At 45.4% G+C, this 10795-nt stretch overlaps 1 long non-coding RNA gene across 1 annotated transcript; it reads right to left on the minus strand.

Moving 5' to 3' along the window:
- Positions 1–7503: 7503 nt before the first annotated feature.
- On the minus strand, positions 7504–9972 carry LOC309372982. The gene is made up of 2 exons (XR_014169750.1): positions 9849–9972; positions 7504–8418 (listed from the first exon to the last, which is right to left on the minus strand). It is a non-coding gene; the product is annotated as an uncharacterized lncRNA (long non-coding RNA).
- Between the last annotated feature and the right edge of the window lie 823 nt (positions 9973–10795).

Below are 10795 nucleotides of genomic sequence, written 5' to 3' on the forward strand. Positions count from 1 at the left end.
CAAAACCTGCATTCCTGTACCCGTGAAAATCTACGAAAGCATATATATATATATATATATATATTATTTACGCACACACACATGTTTATATTTATTATTTTGTATTTTATAATCAATTTTTTTAATATAAATGTTGTAAGCTGTATTGAATCTTGGGAGAAAGGAGGGATATACATCAATAATAATAATAATAATAATAATAATAATAATGTAGTAAGATCAACTACATCCACAAGTTGACCATGAAAGACAACAATTGTGAATTAGTAACTGATGCCACGTTCTCAATTATGGCATGATTCCCCAACAGGCTCCTTTGGGCAATCTCAAAGAGGATCCAGCCCAAGTTATGCTCTGAATCAGCATATCCAGTCCCCTAAAACATTTGCTTCTGTACTGCAGCCTTCTTCACTCTGATCTCCCCAAGAAACTGTTGGACTCCAACTCCCATCAACCCCTTCCAATATGGCCAATGGCCAAGGATTATGGAAGTTATAGTCCAACAACTTCTGGAGGATGCCAGGTTGGGCAAGGCAGATGCAATGGGCTCATAGAACTGACCCTCCAAGCGTCCCTATTTTCCAGGGACATCCCTGATTTAGAGAAGCTGTCCGGTTTCTGATTTGATCCTGGGATGACCCACTTTTCCTTAAAGGTAAAGGTACCCCTAACCGTTAGGTCCAGTCGCAGACAACTCTAGGGTTGCGTGCTCATCTCGCTCTATAGGCTGAGGGAGCTGGCGTTTGTCCACAGACAGCTTCCGGGTCATGTGGCCTGAAGCGTATGTAACCTGAAGGGTATGTAACCCGAGGTACCACTGTATAGGAAAGACGTGTGGGGTGTAAATAGTAAAATTATCGTTATGGAATAGGGCGTCCCTATTTTCACCGGATAAATGTTGGAGGGGGTGATAGAAGTGGGGGAACCTTGGGAAAATCTTGCTTTGTTTTGTTTTGAAAAGCGTTTATACTAGCTTTATTGTCAGCTACCTTGCGGAGGCTGTTTGCCTCGAAAAGTAAATAGCCAAATAAAAAACAACAGTTAAAGTCACAGTGACATTGCAGGTCATTTCTATCTGGGCCAGTCATTTGACTACCTTGCCCTCTGTTTTGTCTTCATGCCAGGAAAAACTTCCCCCGATAAATAACTGCAGCTGCTGTTTGAAAAGCACAGAAACAGGGTGGTTTTTTTAAAAAAATAATAAATGAAAGGAATAACAAGCAGGAGACCTCTAATTGGTTCCTTGGTGTCATTTTTGACCTTGGAAAATCTGACACCTGCCCCTGTAACTACTGTTTACGTCTCTGTTGTAGCCGGTGCTTTTTAATCTTTGAAACCCAAATGACTAAATAACAAAAACAGAGGTCTCATTTTGCAACCTGGGGTGTGCAGGAGGAAGACGCAACACCCAATGAAAGCACAGCATAGAATAAACCAATAAGCAAAGAGAAAGAATAACAAGGAAGAAAGCTTCTCTCTTGGCAGGTGGCTCCCAAGTGAAAAAAGTTATAAGGAGCCCTGCTTTCATTTTCAGAACTTTGAATGCATGGGGCCTGGATGGGTTTACCTGAACAGGAAGGGAGCATACATGCAGAAAGTCCCAGGTTCAGTTCCCGGCAGCTGCAGTTAAAAGGATCAGGGAGATCTGAGACAATTATATTAATACAGTGGTATCTCGGGTTAAGTACTTAATTCGTTCCAGAGGTCCGTTCTTAACCTGAAACTGTTCTTAACCTGAAGCACCACTTTAGCTAATGGGGCCTCCTGCCGCCGCTGCCACACTGCCGGAGCATGATTTCTGTTCTCATCCTGAAGCAAAATTCTTAACCTGAAGCACGATTTCTGGGTTAGCGGAGTCTGTAACCTGAAGTGAATGTAACCTGAAGCGTATGTAACCCGAGGTACCACTGTAGTTATATTTCCAAAGACTGGATATTATATATTTGAACTTTTCAATCACGGGTGGGGGGGTGGGACCATTCAAATGTTTCCAAAGGAACAGAGAACCCAAAAACATTTTATGCTACATGGTAGGGCTTTATACCCTACAATTCTGCACCTTATCCGTGCCAGTGTATGAAATTTGGTTGTCTTAATGGTGCCTTCTGAGAAAAGTCTATTATACTGTATAGCCTTTGTATTGTGATGTAACTCCTGTGGTCTTTCATTGAAATGTTTTGTTTGATGGTTCAATTCTTTTGTTGCAATCCAAATACTAAAAAATACGTTTGTTCAAGGTAGGTGTTGGGGAAAATGTCTGCCTGAGACCCTAGAGAACTTCTGCCAGTCAGAGTAGACATTATTGGCACAGATGAACAGATAGTCTGTGGGTTCATGGCAGCTTCCTATACTGAAGGTCCGTAGCTCAGTGGGTAGAGCACATGCTCTGAAGGTCCCATGAACAAGCCTTGCCCATCACTTTAAAAATCATATCAAAGATGATGGGAGGTGCTTCTGTGGAGAGGTGCTGCCAGACATGACTGGAGATGCATAATAATAATAATAATAATAATAATAATTTATTTATACCTTGCCCATCTGGCTGGGTTTCCCCAGCCACTCTGGGCAGCTTCCAACAAAGTATTAAAATACAGTGGTCTGTTAAAAATTAAAAGCTTCCCTAAACAGAGCTGCCTTCAGATGTCTTCTAAATGTCAGGTAGTTGTTCTGCTCTTTGACATCTGGTGGGAAGGCGTTCCACAGGGTGGGCACAACTACCGAGAAGTGCCTCTGCCTGGTTCCCTGTAACTTGGCTTCTCACAGTGAGGGAACCACCAGAAGGCCCTCGGTGCTGGACCTCAGTGTCTGGGCTGAACAATGGGGGTGGAGACGCTCCTTCAGGTATACGGAACCGAGGCTGTTTAGGGCTTTAGAGGTCAGCACCAACACTTTGAATTGTGCTCGGAAACGTACTGGGAGCCAATGTAGGTCTTTCAAGACTGGTGTTATGTGGTCGTGGCGGCCGCTTCCAGTCACCAGTCTAGCTGCCGCATTCTGGATTACTTGTAGTTTCTGGGTCACCTTCAAAGGTAGCCCCACCTAGAGCACATTGCAGTCATCCAAGCGGGAGATAACTAGAGCATGCACCACTCTGGCGAGACATTCTGCGGGCAGGTAGGGTCTCAGCCTGCGTACCAGATGAAGCTGGTAAACAGCTGCCCTGGACACAGAATTGACCTGCACCTCCATGGACAGCTGTGAGTCCAAAATGACTCACAGGCTGCACACCTCGTCCTTCAGGGGCACAGTTACCTCATTCAGGACCAGGGAGTCCTCCACACCTGCCTGCCTCCTGCCCCCAAAAACAGTACTCTGTCTTGTCAGGATTCAACCTCAATCTGTTAGCCGCCATCCATCCTCCAACTGCCTCCAGACACTCACACAGGACCTTCACTGGTTCTGATTTGAAAGAGAGGTAGAGTTGGGTTTCTTCCGCATATTGATGAACACCCAATCCAAACCCCCTGATGATCTCTCTGCACTAAGGGCTTGATGCAGTGGAAAGCAACTTCCTATGCTCCTGTACTGTGAAGACGCAAACAGAAATTGGTAGATATCATTGTGTAAGTTGCACCACCATTAACCCCTCCCCCATTACATTTACTGATCCTTAGCAGGTTTTAACTCCGGGAAGCATTTTTAAAAATGGGATTCTGCCCTTGCAGTTTAAATGTCACAGTCCATTTGACCGCATCAGGACTCTGCTGCCTTATGTATAATAGATCCAGGCTGAGCCTACGAGAGGGTTTTCAAAGGGCAGTGCGGTCTCAGCATCCGAACCAGGCGACTTCAAAGCATGCACCTCTCAAAAGATCATGTCATTCTCCAACGGCAAAACACTTACTGACAGCTGAACTGCTCTGCGTACACCTTCACGTATTCCATCCAGCCTGATTCTTAAAGAACGCCTCCCGGGAATTGTTAACTTGGTGCATTATGCAATTCTTTTAAATATAGCAACACCGGTTTAAGAGCTCGTCTTTCAACAGAATGCGCTCCTCGTGTCTGTTTTTATTACATAGCTGATCCGCACATGTTATGGCTGTATAACGTAAAGAGGCCTTTGATTGCAATGTGTCTGGCTTGAGATGGCAATCGTTACTGGAAGCTCCAGCCGCTGCAGAATGCGGCCGCCTGCTTGGTAGCAGCTACTGCTGCATTGTGGCTAATAGCACAATCTTATTGTTATGTACCACCCCAACATATGCGTGGTAAAGGGACTACAGGGGTTCCTGGAGCTTATCCAGAGTTTGGTTTCCTTGGAATGAAGGTCAGAGAGGACCATGGTGTCTTCAGGATATATGGTTTTATTTTCACATATATACAACCTGAACAAAGGGATGTGGGTGGCGCTGTGGGATAAACCACAGAGCCTATGACTTGCCGATCAGAAGGACGGCAGTTCAAATCCCCGTTGTTCAGTCCCTGCTCCTGCCAACCCAGCAGTTCAAAAGCACAAAGTGCAAGTAGATAAATAGGTACCGCTCCATCGGTCCAAGGAGAGCCAGTGTGGTGTAGTGGTTAAGAGCGGCAGTCACATAATCTGGGGAACCGGGTTCGTGTCTCCGCTCCTCCACATGCAGCTGCTGGGTGACCTTGGGCCAGTCACACTTCTGTGAAGTCTCTCAGCCCCACTCACCTCACAGAGTGTTTGTTGTGGGGGAGGAAGGGAAAGGAGAATGTTAGCCGCTTTGAGACTCCTGAAGGGGAGTGAAAGGCGGGATATCAAATCCAAACTCTTCTTCTTCTCTTCTTCTAAACGGCATTTCCATGCGCTGCTCTGGTTCACCAGAAGTGGCTTAGTCATGCTGGCCACATGACCTGGAAGCTGTCTGTGGACAAACACTGGCTCCCTCGGCCAATAAAGCGAGATGAGCGCCTAGAGTCGGTCACAACTGGACCTAATGGTCAGTGGTCCCTTTACCTTTACCACCAGAGCATAAGATGTAGACACTCACAGCATTCACACCCTGACAGATATTGCTTCTCCTTTTGCCATGGTTTTGGATCCAGCACAGGACAAGCATGTCTGTCTCCAGCTTCCAGGCTGCTTTCAGCTCAACTCTCACATACTATCCTGGCTATTGTTCTCCTACCAAGAGGGAGGCATGGAGAGGCTTGGGGGAGCCCCAGTGGTTGCAGAAGTAAAAACAACAACACACAGTACAGAGGATCCTCAGGCAGGAACAGCCCAATGAGATCTGAACGTGCAAAGCTATACAGTGGTACCTTGGTTCTCAAAGGCCTTGGAACCCAAACACTGCAAACATGGAAATATGTATTCCGGTTTGCGAACTTTTTTTGGAAGCTGAACATGCTCCATTTTGAGTGTTACACTTGCGATGTGAGTGCCATACTTCCATTTTGAGTGTTACGCTCAGGTTTATTTTTGCTATTTATTTTGAGTTTTTGTGGCTATTTTGTTTTTGTGACTTTGTGGAGCCCGGTTCAGCTACTGGTTGATTGTGTGACTGCAGTACATTGTTTATTTCTTTCATTTTATGGATCAATGGTCTCGTTAGATAGTAAAATTCATGTGAAACTGGTGTTTTAGGTGTTGTTTTTTTAAAAGTCTGGAACGGATTAATGCATTTTGCATTACTTTCTATGGGAAAGCGCGCCTTGGTTTTGGAATGCTTTGGTTTTGGAACGCAGTTCTGGAATAGATTAAGTTTGAGAACCAAGGTACCACTTGTATAGGGGGGGAAGAATGTAATCCTGAGTGGCTGCAGTCCATGCTGCAACTTTTTACTGCAGATATCCCTTGCCAACAGTAAAGACCTAAGCAGCCCTGGGTCCTGTAGATGTTCACTCTGCCATTGCCTGCTTCATGAAATAACGCTGGGAGAGCAGCCTGCACTGGGTCCCAGCCAGGGCTGGTGTTGGGGGTCGGTTTCACTGAGCATTTGCTGCCAAGCCCCCAAATGCTGCTCCCGCCTGCTCCCCTCCCCTCCCCAAGTGAGCGAGCCACGAAAACAGCAAGGGGGAGGAGCAGCCTCTGCTTTGCCTTGCCCTTCCCCTCTTGACAGTGGAGCAGACCAGGACCCAGAGGAACAGGACAGTTGTATGAGCAGCAGGAACAGAAACGAGGTGGGGTTACTCAGTGAGGACTTGGTTGAATGGTGCCCTAAGATTGTTTTGCCCTGCTATGAATCACTTCTTTACATTTAATTGCATTTCTCGTTTGGCTGCCCATTCACTTGGTTTGAAGATATCCCTTGTGGAGCTCTTCAAAATCTCTACATTTGTGCTCTGAGGCTATTGGCCAATGAAATATACTCGGAGTCGAGAGTGGATTTCATGCTCTTTATTCAGCTCATAGTGGTGAGGATGAATGGGAACTCCCCCAGAATGTCTGCTTTATATACATTATTTACACAATGGTCCCCACATGATTGGCTAATTCTGGGATTCACCTGTAGGCCAATCAGGTTGCGGACCTGGAGCTGGATTGGGTGGCTCCTGTGGACCAATCAGACTGCTGCATTCAAGATCCTATTGTTCTAGGGCCAATCAGACTTCTGCATCCTGAATCCTATTGTTCTAGGGCCAATCAGACTGCTGCATTTTGGATCCTATTCAACTCAGTACATAACAGCCAGGAATGCAATTACCATAATAAATAAAAATGAGGGAAGGAGGCAACCCTCTTTAGTTCCTTGATATAACGTGAGATGCGTGGAAATTTTGATTTTTTTCTTATGTTGGATGTAGAAGGGGAATAACGGTAAAGGTAAAGGACCCCTGGACGGTTAAGTCCAGTCAAAGGCGACTATGGGGTTGTGGTGCTCATCTCACACTCAGGCCAAGGGAGCCGGCGTTGTCCGCAGACAGCTTTCCGGGTCAAGTGGCCAGCATGACTAAACCGCTTCTGGCACAACGGAACACTATGACGGAAACCACAGCACACGAAAACGCCACTTACCTTCCCGCCGCAGTGGTACCTATTTATCTACTTGCCCTGGTGTGCTTTCGAACTGCTATGTAGGCAGGAGCTGGGACAGAGCAACAGGAGCTCTTCCTGTTGTGCAGATTTGAACCGCCAACCTTCTGATCGGCAAGCCCAAGAGGCTCAGTGGTTTAGACCACAGCACCACCCACATCCCTTAGAACGGGAATACGTAGCTCTCAAGGCCTTTATAAATTTAGGGTCAAATTCACAAAGTGAATGAGTTTTAGTAAAAACTGCCAACTGGCGTAATCAAAAGCCTTAAATAAATCTGGGGAAAGTCAGGAAAGACCTTGTCACTCTGCTGCATTTCTGTGTAACACAGCAGTGTGTGTATTACAACAGTGTAATACGTCCTTGTTTACTTCCACTTTTACTTTCTATTTATACGCACCCATGAAGCGGTTCCACAGAAGGGCGGAGCGGGTCCCCAGGCAACAACATGTTTATGTATTTAGTACTAATTAACAGGGTTGCAATGCATTAAGGAAGACAACTGTTTTCTTTTAAGTAATATCTGTGGTTTGACCAGTAAATTATGTTCAGTGTAGTAATTTCTTGCTTAGTTCCACTTCAGTATTCTCTTTATATACTCATGTAGTTATACAGAAATGAGTGGAATAGAGCGTCAGACAAAAACATGTTTATGGATTTCAGATTCTGGAAGTTATCGATATTATTTCTCTACTGAAACGTCAAGTGCTGCCATACTATTTTTTGTTCTAATTTAGAATTTTTTCCTAGTTTATAATTTTTTTCTAGTTTAGAAATACCCCCCCAGTTTAGAAATCCAGTAGAAATTTGTCCAGAATTCTCATTTTTGACCAAAAATAAAAATTTTAAAAATAGGATTTCCCCCCCCCCAAAAAAAACAATAACACTTCCTCTTTTGGGTATCTAAAAAGGAAGTCTTATATGAAATGCACATTTAAAACAGCATAATTAGCAGGATAATAAAATATTTTCATAAGTACAGAACATATCAGCTGCTGTTGCTGCCAATATTGCCAGCTGTGGTTCATTGCGAGCCGTGGCTGTGGAACACTCCAGGACCTTGCACTGAACTAAGAGGCAGCAAAGAAGGTCTCTGAACTCGTCAGCAGCTTTCGTTTTCGTAGCTGGAGTCAGTCACGGTCCAGCTATCCCTGGCCGGGTGGGAAAAGGCCTGCAAGGCAGGGAGCAGGTCTTCCAGGTTATCATAGCCAAGATCGGGATTATCAAATTTTTACGTCAGGGATAGTAATAGAATCATAGAATTCTAGAGTTAGAAGGCACCCCCAGTCATCTAGTCCAACCCCTTACAATGCAGGAATCGTAACTAGAGCACCCAGGACTGATGCCCATCCAACCTCTGCTTGACAGCCTTCAAGGAAGGAGAGTCCACCACCTTCAGAGGGAGTCCGTTCCACTGTCAAAACAGCTCTTGCCATCAGAAAATTCTTCCAGATGTTTAGTAGGAATCTCCGTTCCTAAAAAATAAAATATTTTTTACACAAACTTATAGCCCCAGACCCATTTTCTTTACCATACAGTGGTACCTCAGGTTACATACGCTTCAGGTTACAGACTCCGCTAACCCAGAAATAGTGCTTCAGGTTAAAAACTTTGCTTCAGGATAAGAACAGAAATCGGGGTCGGGCGGCGCGGCAGCAGCAGGAGGCCCCATTAGCTAAAGTGATGCTTCAGGTTAAGAACAGTTTCAGGTTAAGAACGGACCTCCGGAACAAATTAAGTACTTAACCTGAGGTACCAATGTACTTACCTGTAAACTGAAGCTCCAGAGACCTCCCCAGAACAATGCTGAAATGCATTTTAATTTTATAAAAAATGGAATTTGCAACTTTCTGGATTTTCAGCTCAAATTGGATGGAGTCCCAGCCTTGTATGTTTGCTTCCCTCCTCTCCCCAGCTCTAAGAAACAGATGTTTATTATTCACTTATTAGTTCATTATTGCTGTTTGTTCATGTTATCTATGCACTTCATTAGCTATTCACTTGAGCCAGTTCCCTGGTGTTAAATCAGCAAAATGTTGGTTGCTTAATCTGAGTTGCATGGTGAAGGGTAAATAAGCCAAAAGCCCAGGTGGAGTTTTAAAAGCCCCACTCCTTTTAATACTTAATCATTCTGCTTAAAAAAAACCAACAACTTAAAAGTAAAGGCTGTTCATCGGACTTTCAGTTTTGTATGCTAACTTTACCAAAAGAGACAGCAGCCTTTATCTTTCATTTCAGCCCTCCCATTCACTGGAGCTGCCCTAATTTTATGGTCTCTTGGGAATTTCACTGCAGGATTAGCTGAAACTTGATGCTTGGAAACACGGAGGAGTTTCCCCAACTTTCTGATTCAAGGAAGCTATCAGCTGATAAATGCCAGGTGCCTAGGGAATTTGTGCAGACAACATGACCTTTTTGAAGATAATTTGACTTTCAGATCCACTTGTAGTCCTATGAAAAGGATGGACCCATTCACACATTCATTTGGGGTTTCTTTGAGTTCTCATTATGCAGAATTTTGTCAGGAGGATTCAATTGAATACCAGACATTCAGTGCAATTAATATGCTCTGTGGCCAGGGCACAATACAGCCACTTTTTTTTGGGGGGGGGGAAGAAATCCTAACTTTTTGCAGTTAGAAAAGTGATGGAGAAAATATGGGATGAACAGGTTAACGGGGAGGTATCTAACCACTTTGCAAGCCAATCAGGATGACTGTTCCATATAACCTCTTTGCAAGCCAAACAGAACACACCAGCTACACCTGTTGAATTTCCAGTTTTAAAAACACTCTTAAAAGGGGTCCGCTTTTGCATCTGTCCAGCTGCCTTACAGGCATACGACCAAATGCACCTAGCTTTATTATGCGGCAAATGCATAAAATACGCAGGCAAAGGAAACCCACCGCGATGATCTCATCCTTGCGTCATGCTTATTCTCGGGCGCACATGCAGGCGAGCTGGCCCTAGTCCCAGCCACGTGGCCCGTTACAGATTTGAGGGACGGCTGGGGCGCGTCTTCGTTCCCAGCCGAGGCGCCTGCACGGTTTAGCCTCGCCGGGGCCAAAAAAAGCATGGCTCTCCTGGGTCCTGACGAACATCCACGAGGGAGACGAAGGAGGGGAAATGCGAGCAGGGCTGGGCGGGCGAATGGCGCTTTGCTTGGCAGTCTCGCTCCTGTTTCCTCGGCAGGAGGACACAATGGAAGTGGCCCAACTTGGCACGTTGCAAAGTTGTTGCGTCTCGCAGATCTGCGCGCACCCGGTGGAGAGACCCTTGCAAAGCTCTCGCTGTCCGGCTGCATAACGTGCGAGCGCGTGTGTATGTGACACTTTAACACTCTGCAGCGGGATCCGAATAATGCTTATTCGAGAGTAAGCCCCGATGAAGTGAATGGCGATGACTCTAGAGCAAGTGAGCATTAGGATTGCAGCGGGCACAGCAAGACGCAACGCGTGTTTCGTTGAGAAGCAAATCGTGGCCCATTGAAGCGGCAAGCACACCTAACCTCACTATTCTGGGGTGGGGAAGAGTCCTGTGGGGGTTTACTCCCGAGTAAATGTTCCTAGGATCTTGCTGTAAGCATAAGGATTGCAGTCTAGCCGCGATTTCACACACGTTTCCTAGGAAACAATAATCAAACCCCTGAAAAAATAATCACCGAACAGGAGTGCCACTACTGGGTGTCCCGTGGCCATGGGTGCCATGTAGCGAAATTTGTGGGTGCCCACAAATTTGTGGGTGCCTTCATGGGGAATTTTGTGAGTATTGGGGCACCAAGGAAGTTGGCACCTATTCCACCAAGTGAACGGGCGATTCAAATTCAGACGAGTTGTCGGAAGTATTTACAAAT

Source organism: Podarcis melisellensis, assembly GCF_964234715.1.
Source record: "Podarcis melisellensis genome assembly, chromosome: 1".
Classification (NCBI taxonomy): Eukaryota; Metazoa; Chordata; class Lepidosauria; order Squamata; family Lacertidae; genus Podarcis; species Podarcis melisellensis.